This window comes from Rhamphochromis longiceps, linkage group LG3, assembly GCF_057381845.1.
Source record: "Rhamphochromis longiceps isolate RC_006_pf linkage group LG3, R_longiceps_female_GT1.1, whole genome shotgun sequence".
Taxonomy (NCBI): Eukaryota; Metazoa; Chordata; class Actinopteri; order Cichliformes; family Cichlidae; genus Rhamphochromis; species Rhamphochromis longiceps.
In genome coordinates this window covers 19,362,178-19,374,413 of record NC_140559.1, presented here as the reverse complement: position 1 = coordinate 19,374,413, position 12,236 = coordinate 19,362,178, and the positions used below count along the sequence as shown (strand labels likewise).

Sequence of the window (12,236 nt, the reverse complement as noted above, 5' to 3'; positions counted from 1 at the left end):
TCTAAAATGTTATCCCTGTTACATTTTAACCTTTGTTCCCTTAGGACACAGTAGTGTTTAGTAGTTGTACTATTAAAGTTATAGGAATGTCTTTTCTTTCTTTTTTTTTAACCAAACTGGTATTCTATCAAAAATCAAATATGGATATGTAAATCATTTCTTTTATTTGAACTTTTTTAGCTTTTCCAACATTAACTTATTTTTTACGTATTCATTGCATGTTTCACCTCAGTTAAATTTCAATTCTTCATTCATATTTAAACTCTTGATGTGGGCTGTATTTCCATGTAAGACCTTTTTTTTTCCAGAAGATGGAGCACTGATGCTGTGTAACCTTTATTTGATTAGGGAAAGAACACAATATTCACAGTGGCAGCAAAGAACTGTTAAAAGTTAAAAACAGCAGCACACATCAGAACCATTTTAAAGATCACAGGTGACTAATTTTAGTTCATTCAAACCCTATTAAACATCTATTTTTGGCTCCTCCTTTCACTTTAGTGTATTTACTGTATCCTTGAAGTCCACGTTGTTTTTTTTTTTTTTTTTTTTTTTTTTTTTTTTTTTTTACTAAGTAATAAACGATATTGTGCAGCACGCAAGATAGACAGCGCACAGTGTGCTTTGAGGCAGCAGCCAAGAAAGCTTTAGTCCGCGTCTGTGAATACCCATGTGTGCATACCTGTGTGGATCAGCATGCTTGCATTCCAAAGGTTTCTCCATGTAATGATCTGCTAGGGAGTGTGGGGGGGCCACAGCCCCGTCCTCCAGGGTGTGAAGCGGGTATGGAGGAGATCAAAACTCCAGACATCCAGAGGCCCCCAGAACACAAGAGACCATGGAAGACCAACAGAGGGGCAGCCGCGCCACTGTCCCAGTAAGAGCTGAGGAGAGTCCCAGATGAGGGCTCGCCCAGCAGCCGCGGAGCAGAAGTCAGGGGGAGTTGCAGTGACGCGCCCGTGAGCTCCGCCGGCCCCCAGCTGCGCCTGAGTGACCGAGCCCTAGGCCGAGAGGCCGGGGGCACCCCACCTCCAAAGGGGCCCGAGCGAGCCCCAGGCCCCAGGCCCCGACAAGCGGCCGCCAAGGAGTGAGCCGGTGTGCACCCGGACGCCCACCCCCAGACACAAAGAACCACCAACACACCGACACCTGAGGGAGTCCGCCACCGGCAGGGGAAGTGGTGGTGGGTGGAGATAGGCCTCCAAACCTTGGAGGGCCTGAGGTGTCCCCAGAGAGGTGGCGTCTGATACCCAACCTGACATATAGACACAGACATACAGGCACACACAGACACAAACATCCATTCCCACCCTCATGCTCTCATATGCACTCACTCCACACTCAACCAACGTGGAGACAGACATAAAGAGACGCTGTACACACAATCACACTCCCCAAGCGTACTCTACAAACCGGGTCTAGGTACCCTTGCCCCTGGAGGGGGGAATTGCACCCAGACCCAGGTGGTGTTACCCTTTTCCCTGCGGTGGGGAGAGGCAGACCACCCCGACTCCGCAGCAGCAGGGAGGCCCCACACCCCAGACCGCAGTCGGACGGCCAACTCCTCCTACTAGCCCTCCCGCTCCAGCAGGCCGCAGAGAATGGGGTGGGAGAAGACTCCAAACCTCCCTCCACCCGCTCATTGTAGTGTTGATGCATATGTGTTCTAAGGTGCAATTAAAACCCAGGAGGGCATGGAGCTACCTGCCAAGGAGCAGCAGGTAAGCGCATAGTCCCTCCTGCTAACCCTCAATGACTAAGTGTATTTAAAATTGAGAGGTGGGCAACGACGTCAGGGGTGAGATATACACCCTGATGGTGATTTGGACTCCGTGATTGTGCCCAACCCCAAGATCCTATATGTATGTGTAATGAGAGTGTGAATAATGTGAATGTCTAAGTTGTGGGATAAAATTGAGGCAGAGGCAGCCAGAAGGGGACGGGGGGGGGGGGGGGGGGGGGGGTAGCCTCCTCTGCACCCTGGTGACATACCCCCACTCCAAGGCCCTGCATGTGTGGGTGGTTGTGGAGGAGCGGGAAGAGGGAGGCAGCTGGAGATGGGGAGGGAAGGAAGGGAGGGGCAGGTAACCCCTCCCTGGGGCCAGCTCCCCCGCTGACCCCAGTAGGCACTCCCACCCTCCGCGACCCGCCAGGGAAGGGGGGCCCAGGCCCATCAGACCGGGGCCCAGTGCAGTAGCGCCCCCCGGCTCCACAGAGCCCTGGACAGTCCACCCAACCCCACCACGTTGTTTTTTTTAATGAATTCATTTTGATCCACATGTTCTGCAGCTGTTTGCCTTTTGATTTGAAGTTTGCATTATGAAATCCTGATACTGTTAAAGCATCAGTTATAATTGATGAACTCTGTGTAAAGTTTATTAAACAGTTTGGTGTGAAAAATAAAGAAATGGTCTCACAGCAAGTAGTTTGAGCCATGATTTCCGATTCAAACTAATTTAAATGTTTTTAGTGGTACATGTGGAGGTTTATCCGAGGAGGAGACTTGGCTGCTCTCGGCACGGTTCCTGCAGCTCATTAAAAACTCTGAAATGATCTTCAAGGAAAAGATGATTAATTTTTCTTAAAAACAAGATGTGGGCATGAAGTTTTAACATGAGTGTGTTTAAGATGCATTGTGATTAGCATCTCACACGTTCCAATAAAGCAGATGTTCCTGCATTGCAACAGTAGTTTGCAGATGTGGTCATCCCCCGATCATCTGCAAGACTCTCATGCAGCACCAATTTGAAACGCAGCCTGGAAAGTGCGTTCATGGCCCTACAGGTTGCCTAAGCACAAGAGACAAATTGTGCAAAAGGAATTGGCTGAAATGGTGAAAATGCTGTTATCATAGGATGAAATGAGGATTTGTTCCTCAGTGTTTGGTCTCCTATGCTTACCTTTTCTCCAGATGATTTGTCGCAGTTGAGAGGGGCCGGTTGTCTTTAAGGTGCTTCCAGGTAATTAAGAAGTGAGTGCAGGGTTTGTACCATTCATCACGCTTCTGTTAGGTTTGTTTGAAGACTCGGGCATTTTTCAGCACCTGCTGTAGCGATAGCTGCGTCCTCACACTGCATATGCTGTTTGCTACCTGGATGATGTTGTCATTCATAGTGATACCACGGTGGAGCATGTGCAGTGGGTGGTCACAGTCCCTAAAGTGTGTGGTTGGATGGAGGGACGTACAGTATTTGGGTACAATTTGGGAGCTGGGTATGTGCATCCACACATGGATAAAACAGCAGCCATCGCATCCTGCCTGTGTCCCAAAGCAAAAAAGAACATCCTGATAATAATGAATTACAATATTCCCGACAAGAAGAAATAAATGCATGAACGAGTTTTTCAGCATCACTCTGGGACAGGATATTTCTGATTTTCAAGATATTGCAGCAATGAAAGAAAGCAGTCATAAATAGTTGCTTAATATTTCCATTAAAGGAGAAATCCTGGTCAAAATGACTCTAAGATTCCATATAGTGTTACTGGAGGCCAAGGTATTGCATCCAGAAAAGGATAAAATCCGTAGCTGTTGATAAAATTGGCACAGAGCTTCCCCCATGCATTACCAAAGATTCACATCAAACTCATTCTTGATTGCTTTAATGAACATTTTTTTATTGTCACAGTTTGATACTGATGATTTCTTGTGAACACTCCTTTAGTTTAAACCCAGTGACAGTATGAAGTTATTATGTTTGTTTTCATGTAAGTATCTACACTTATATTATCTATCTATACTTCGTCTGCATCCCTCGAGGCCCCATTTGAAGGCTGATTATGTCCCAACATAGGCCAGAATTCATAGCGCAGTGGTGGCTGTGGCTATTTTTTTCAAAAAAGAAAAAACCCCAGCAGATGGCTGAAGCGTGGTGGCCAAAGAATAAACTTTTAAAAGCAAGTATTAAATTTTAGATCACTTATATATCTGCAAAGAACGTTATAACATTACTGTTGGCTACATGTCCACAAAGTTATGTATAGGGGTGGGTTTTTAATTATCGATTTATCGATTAAAATCGGTTCTAGCTTGGATAATGTAATATCGATTCATTAAAATCCTGAAATGATTTTTTAATACAAATTTATTTTGACCAAAATGCCAGAATTTCAGGTTAAACCTCAGAAAATTTCAACAAATAACAACAACCAAACAGCTGAAATAGTAAATGAGAGCAGGAACACGATTCTGCACAAAGACGTAAACACAAAGCGTGGAACAACGGACGGATCAGAATCAGCGAGATGTCGCCTTTCTCTCACGACAGCACGGACACGGTCGGGGCTGAAAGCCGACAGCCCGCTGATCCGTGCTTTGAGTTCACGGCCTTTTTCCACTAGATTCTGAAGCTGCAGGTTTTGTCTCTCTCCAAACAATATTGACTAAACCAGCAGCTAAAGAAGATCCAACCCTTCACATAAACATCGTCATGAACTTTTGCTGTTTTACTTCCACAACAATAAAATCACACTTCATGCACAGCTCTCTCCCTCTCTCTCTGTCTTTCTGTCTATGTGTACTTCAAGAACAGTTTCCCGTCAAAAAAATCAGTTTTCTGCATTATTCACTTGTTTATTACGCACAAGTCTACCGTTGTTTACAGCGCTGTCAGCCACTGTTTTTTCCCTTTTACCTAATTCTGAAAAGAAAGTCTCATTTCTGCTGTTCAATAGGCTACTGAACAAATTCAAACTTTTTAAAATTATGCGAAATTTTAAAACGCTTAGCTGTGTCTCTAATAAAACCTCTGTAACTTTGCTCTGCTTCACTTCAGCAGCATCAGCTAAGGTTCATATGTTGATTAATGGTTTTCTTTCGTTTTCGATGTACTGCTGAATATTTTTATAAAATCCCAGGCCAGGAAAATCAACTTCGTGTTTTTCTGTGTTTTATCCTCAGCTGTTGTGCATCTGCACTTTATTGTTGTCAATGTCTACGCATGGGACAGAGTGAAACGTAATTTCAATTCCTTTGTATGGCAAGTACATTTGAAGAAATTGACAAATAAAGTTTTCTATTCTATTCTATTCTATTCTATTCTATTCTAGCTACTTCGACACAAAGGCATCTGCTGTGATGCTCACACCTTTGATAGAGTCTAGCAAGTGTCAGCTTTTTTTATAGATATAAAAATATGGAAATGTATTGATGCAGGACCTGAATGATGATATATGGAATGTGGAATATCTGTCCATGCAGACAATATTGATTTGTAACTTAAAATTTCCTGCTGCCTGCCACTGAAGGCAGTGGGGAGAGGTAACAATTAGGCAGTGCATTTACAGTGGCATATAATGTCATCTTTTCTCATTACAGTCCACTTTGACCAGCAGGTTTGTGACAGTTGGCTTAACATACCGAGCCAAGGAATCTAAATATACATTTGGCATCTCAGTGGGGCCACCAAAAATCATCACCTCAGTCTTTTTATCATTGAATTTTAAAAAGTTAAGAGACATCCAAGCCTTAATGTCATCAAGACACTGAAGTAATGGTTGTATGGAATATGTGCCTTTTTTATGTAGAGGGACATATATCTGACAGTCATCAGCATAGAAGTGAAATGCAATGCTGTGTTTTCTCAGTATAGATCCAAGAGAGAGCAGATACAAAGAAAAGAGAAGGGGGCCTAGAACTGAGCTCTGTGGGACACCACACAAGAGAGGAGCGGAGGACGACACATGGTCACAGAGACTGACACAAAATGTTTGCCCCGCCAAGTAGGACCTGAACCACTCAAGTGCCCACCCAGTGCTCCAAATGACAGAGTAAAATGCATGATCCACAGTATCAAATGCAACTGTCAAATCTAAAAGTACAAGAACAACACAGTCCCCAGCATCAGTGGCTAAAAATATGTCATTAAAAACTTTTAAAATGGCTGATTCAGTGCTATGAAAGGGTCCATCCATCCATTCGCTTATCCTTTTCAGGGTCGCGGGGACGCTGGAGCCTATCCCAGCTGTCACAGGGCGAGAGGCGGGGTACACCCTGGACAGGTCGCCAGTCTGTCGCAGGGCCAACACACAAGGACAGACAACCATTCACACTCACATTCACTCGCACATTCACACCTAGTGGCAATTTAGATTTTCCAATTAACTTATCCCCACAAGCTGCATGTCTTTGGACGGTGGGAGGAAGCCGGAGTACCCGGAGGGAACCCACGCAAACACGGGGAGAACATGCAAACTCCACACAGAAAGACCCCGGCCTGATGGTGGAATTGAACTCAGGACCTTCTTGCTGTGCGGCAACAGTGCTAACCACCGTGCCACCGTGCTGCCTATGAAAGGGTTTAAAACCAAATTTGAAAACGTGTAAAACATTTTGCTTTTTCAGGAAGGTCATTCATTGACTGTCAACTCTCTTTTCAAGAATTTTGGAAAGAAAAGGTAGTTAGAAGAAAGGCCTGTAATTTGCAAGAATCGTAAGATCGAGAACAGGTTTTTTTTAAACAGGTGTTTGACTACAGTGTGTAAAAATTTGGGGGCTACATCTGAATATGTGCTCAGCTCGACGGCACTCGTGTCTTACAGCTCGGGTCGTGTCGTTCAGCCAGGGCTCAGATTTAGTTTTAGAATGGCTGGATTTTAATTAAGACATGTGCAAAGCAGTCCAAAGCAGTCTGGCAGGTGGAATAAAATCATGAGCTCAGTTCTGGCTGCATTAAAAATCTGGGATTTTGCAGTTCTGGTTAAAACTGATGAAAACTGCTCAGCAAGGGAGGAGTTAAAAACTCGTCAGCGCCGAGCAGCAGCGTGAGGTTTAACTGAGGTACAGGCAAGAGGAACTTCAACCATCACAGGACTGTGGTCAGAAAACACAGCATCACAAATCTCTACATTAAAAACAAAACAAAAAAAACCAAAACAAAACATGAGATAAAACAAGATCAAGTGTGTGTCCACATTCATGTGTGGGACAGGTCACACATTGCACCACATTAAAAGAATCAGTAAGGCCTTAAAAGCCCTTTGCAATGGGCATATCAGGACAACACACATGAATATCAAAGCCCCCAACAATAGGAACACAATCATATTTTGGCATGTATTCAGCCAAGATGTCAGCAAAGTCCTTCACAAAGTACTTATTGTATTATATATTTAATTTTATATGTTATAGAAGTTACAGATTTGTAAAGTGAGGCAAATTATTGTGATGTCACAATTACAGGATGATCTACTAACAGTGTGCTTTAATCTCTCTATGAAGAAGCCACTTCAGTTCAGTAAAAATCAGCTGGAGAGCATCTGTGAACAGCTGACTCTTTGCTGTGCTATAAATAAGTAAAAATAAGTGGGGCTCACCTCAAAACACAGCTTGAGGACTGACTGGAGAGTTTTAGGACAGTCTCTTCAGTAAACCTAGCAGCTCTTTAACATCAAAAGACGTGTTTGACCTGCTGCAGATGTTAGTAAATCTGACCCTAACTGTTTGTTCTTCTTTAAAATTCAAACTCAATAATGAAGCAATATTTTTAACAGGCTGTTCCTGTTTATATAACCTCCATAAAACAACAGGGTTAGAACACATTGTGACGAAGTAAGATGTTTGTTTTGTAGTCCATCTTCTGCACAATGTAGTTTCAACAGGCGGACATCCGGTGTCACGTTGTTACAGAGAGACGAGCGTAAGGCTGTTCCAATTCTCAGCACCGCTCCTCTCTTTTCCTGACTTCTCAGCAGTTGTCCTCCCCACGATGACGTTTTCATCGAGGCCAAGGAAAAGAGTTTAGGAAAAGGAGATTGGCGCTACTTTTGAAATAACACTCCACTGGGTTACGTTGTGCAGCTGAGTCACGTGACCGCACAGCAACAAATCACAGCGGAGCCGGGTAAAGGGGGCGGAGCAAAGTGTGTGTGTAGGAGAGGATTCGAGCAGAGCGAGCTGCTTTTTCATGAAACGGGAGTAAAGTAGTAAACTTACAGGAACAACGTGGGTCTCTGCTCCCTGATCTGTTTCCTGTGTTTGGAAAGTGTTCCAGCTTCATCACGGAGTTTCTCTCGGTTTGTGGGCTCGTCTAAAGGTAAGCATCGAGCTAACTTTAATGTGGGTTCAGTTTATGCTGAGTTTAGCTCTGTTGAGAATAATAGATTGCTTGGTAGACATTGGAGTTAGACACACTGTAGAGTTTGTGATTGCTTGCAACATCATAATATGGCGGTTGCTGGGGGGAAAGAATACATAAAGAAAAATAGTCTTGGAATATGAACAAAAGGATGGGGTGCAGGGCAGGAGAACAACCAACCCCCACCCCAGGACATGAAGCCACAGGTACAAGCCTGGGGGAGCGCAACTCCAGGGTGCGAGTAGTGGAAGCTTGCTGAGAAGGAGGCTTTGGAGCGTGATGTCACAAGGGTGGGCGTGGAAAGGATTTTGGCCTGACGCGCTATTTTCTGGCAAAGCTCAAGTATGGGCTCAAAATGTGATCATAAATATTTTGTACTTGTAAATCAGGATTTGTATGTGTTTACGACTGTGCGTAAATCCCCCCTAATATTGGTATGATCTGAGCTCAGGCACTAAGCAGGACGGGGCAGCTACTGCCTGCGAGTTAGTGAATGGTAAATGGCCTGTATTTAGAGAAACTGTTTTTATTCATCTGTTTATTTTTTTATGAGCTTTGTTTGAATTTTTGAGTATCTGCAAGTGGGACCGCAAAAACATGATTGTTGGCCTGTATTTATATAGCGCTTTACTAGTCCCTAAGGACCCCAAAGCGCTTTACATATCCAGTCATCCACACACTGGTGATGGCAGCTACATTGTAGCCACAGCCACCCTGGGCACTGACAGAGGCGAGGCTGCCGACACTGGCGCCACCGGGCCCTCTGACCACCACCAGTAGGCAACGGGTAAAGTGTCTTGCCCAAGGACACAATGACCGAGACTTTCCAAGCCGGGGCTCGAACCGGCAACCTTCCGATTACAAGGCGAACTCCCAACTCTTGAGCCACGATCGCCCCGCAGTGACGATGTGATGGGATTTCCGGCTCTTTCAGCTCGGCTCACTAAAAAGAGTCTGCTCTTTCGGCTCCAAACTGGCTCTTCAGGTTGTTTTGTTGCTTTAATTAATTTATTATTAACAATAATATAAAATTATGCACAAAAGGAATTACTAATGTAAAAAAAGAAGTGGTTTTATTTATATATGTTTATATATAAATATATGCGGTGGCCCCTAGAGACAAAACATGTACAAACTCCAAAACACATTTCTAGCGTTAACTGAACTTTCAAAACCGCTACCTAGATCACTTAAATTACACAATTGAAAGCATGTGTGTATTGTTTGTGTATTTATACACAAGCACTCATATATATTCAAATAATAATAAAAAAAAGTTCATTTACCTGTTACTACCACACACCAAATCCGGTCGTTGGTACTTGCTGGCTTGTGTGGCCACTAGGTAACAAAAGCTCAACACTGCGCCCGAGCATCCTGGAGCACTTCTGTTGTCTTTTGTACGTGTTTTGGAGTTTTTACGTGCTTTGTCTCTAGGGGCCACTGTAAATATACTTTTATTTATTCACTCCACACAAAATGTAATAAATAAATAATATAATACAAAAACCAACTATTTCCATTTCAACTTTTAACTATTTAAATTTTCAGCTTTTTTCCTTTTAAACAAATTTAAAGTGAAAGAACACAAAACACTGCAAACCACAACACAATTAAATATAAATTAAAATATGAAAACAAAAAGAACATGCATATTCTCTGCCATTTGGGCCTGCATGAATAAACTTTCTGAATCCTTTATCATCCGCAACTGAATATAGTTTTGGATGATTACTATACCCTTCTAATGTGACGTTGATGTCCCTGGCTGTTTCCCTCCGGCTCTGTTCCTGTGCTACTGCCAGTGTAACTACTGCCCCTCCCCCCTCTTTCCAGTGCAAAGCACAAGGCTCGCGTGCGGAGTGACGCGGAAAAAAAGTGCAAGGGAGAGAGAGAGAGAAAAAAAACCGACTCCCAATAAGGAGCCGGCTCGCGTCGTTCACTCCAAAGAGCCGGCTCTAAGAGCCATTTCGTTCGCGACCGACACATCACTACTGCAAGTGCGCTGTTGGAGAAACGGAGCTAGGCAGACAGAGGAGAACTGAAGATTGACCAGGTACCAAAGTAAATCATTCATACCGTAAAATTTTTTTTAAATATGACGGTGTATCACGAAAGATTGATATCAAACTGATCACTTGACCAATATTACGTTACTTGCTCTTCAAGTTAATCAACAAATGGCGAAATGAAAAGAATAGAATTCAACTGTATTGTCATTGCACATGCACAGGTACAGGGCAACGAAATGCAGTTTGCATCCATCCAGAAGTGCTTTAGTGATATAGGTATATTACAATATATATTAGCAATAGTATAGATATGTAAGTATATTACAGAAATGGGTCTATTATGGTATGTTATAATGTACACGGTATGAAGTATGTTGTGAATATTCTATAACTATAAGTATGTACAGGCTGTAGTGAGTACAAGCTATGTACAGGCTATGAACAGGATATAAATATGAAAAACTATACAGAATATGAAATAAATAACTTTACAGAAATCTGAGATATACAGCTATACAGAAATGGGAACTATGCAAGTTGTAAACAGTTGTAGGATTAAAGATTATCGAATGTACAGAATGATTATTTACACAGAGCTATACAGTAGTGCAGTTAAGATAAGTGAGGGTGTAGATAGTTTCTACAGAGGCTATATAAAGTGCTGGTGGTTGTGAGTGGTGGTTCACTCCATGTTATTATTGTGTGTTTGAGGGTACAGTTGTCCATTGTGGGTGTGTGTATGTTCAGTGCATGAGTTTAACGTGGGTCAGATGTCAGGAGGCAGAGTTCAGGAGTCTGACAGCTGTGGGGAAGAAGCTGTTCCGGTACCTGGTGGTCTTAGTCCGGAGGCTCCTGTGGCGCCTCCCAGAGGGCAGGAGGGTGAAGAGTCCATGTGATGGGTGACTGGGGTCTTTGATGATTTTCCCAGCCCTTTTCAGACACCGCTTCCTGTAGATGTCTTTTATGGCAGGAAGTGGTGCTCCGGCGATGCGCTGGGCAGTTTTCACGACCCTCTGCAACGCCTTCCGGTCCGAGGCAGAGCAGTTCCCGTACCAGACTGTTATACAGTTGGTCAGGATGCTCTCGATGGTGCAGCGATAGAAGTTCACCAGGATGTCTGAGGACAGGTGGTTCTTCCTCAGAGTCCTCAAGAAGAAGAGGCGCTGGTGAACAACAAAAGCTGAACAACAACAATGCTGTTTCTTTAGAGAGTCTTAGCTTATGTGTGTTTATTTCATATTTTCAGTTGTTTCCCTCCACGGCTAAATAAATCTGTTTCAGTAATGCACTGATATACAAGAATGGACATAAGGAGCTTCTTTCAAAGAAAAAACTCAGGTAGATGTTATTTTATATATTGTGCTTTGTATGTTGTTCAGTATATCTATGCAAAACAAGAGGACTTTCAATACACAGCAGTATATTCACAGTTGAAACCAGATATTTACATACACTTTATGGAAAACACAAGAACATTTTTTTTACTGTACAACATCAATTTAGAGTAAACTTATTTTGTTTTAGATAAATAAATATTGAAATATCTTTTGAATTAGTTAAATGTCAGAATAAAGAGAGACAGAGCTGTCTATTTTAATCACTTTCATCAAATTTAGGAGTACATATACATTAAGTTTATTGTTAATTAATAAAAAAAAACTCCAGACGATTCCATTCTGCGCTGAAGAAGCTTCTGATAGGTTAGTAGAGTCCATGTGAGTAAATTGGTGGAACAGCTGTGGATGCATATAAGACAAAACACAGAGCCTGTTTCTTTGAAATGGAAAATTAAGAGATGTCAACCAAAACACCAGGAAAAGGATTGTGGAGCTCCATAAGTGTGGCTCAATTTTGAATACAATTTGGTGCCATTTAAAATTAAGAAATACAGATAGTTTCTCTATTTACTCTTAAAGTTAACAAATATGTTTTTTTATATTTATCAATCTAAAAAAATAAACATTTACCGTATTTTCCGGACTACAAAGCGCACCTGAATATTAACCGCACAAGCTACAATCAGGGGAAAATCCTGTTTTGTACATACATTAGCCGCACCTGACCAAAAGCCGCAGGTGTTTCAATGTTGACTTATCATATGTAAGAGAATATGCACAAAGCGAATTGTCAGGAAAGAGATGGCTGTTTG

General features: G+C 42.7%; 1 protein-coding gene across 7 annotated transcripts in view; it reads left to right on the top strand.

The window, feature by feature from the left end:
* Positions 1–7,852: 7,852 nt before the first annotated feature.
* LOC146673298 (uncharacterized) overlaps positions 7,853–12,236 on the top strand; it is a 32,642-nt gene continuing 28,258 nt past the window's right edge. For 5 of the 7 annotated variants that reach the window (XM_085401725.1, XM_085401720.1, XM_085401721.1 and 2 more), the window contains exon 1: positions 7,853–8,033. The gene's annotated coding sequence lies outside the window, so the exon portion shown is untranslated. Of the gene's footprint in view, positions 8,034–9,113; positions 10,132–11,333; positions 11,426–12,236 lie in introns of those variants that run through there. The other 2 variants (XM_085401722.1, XM_085401723.1) reach the window with 2 other exon arrangements.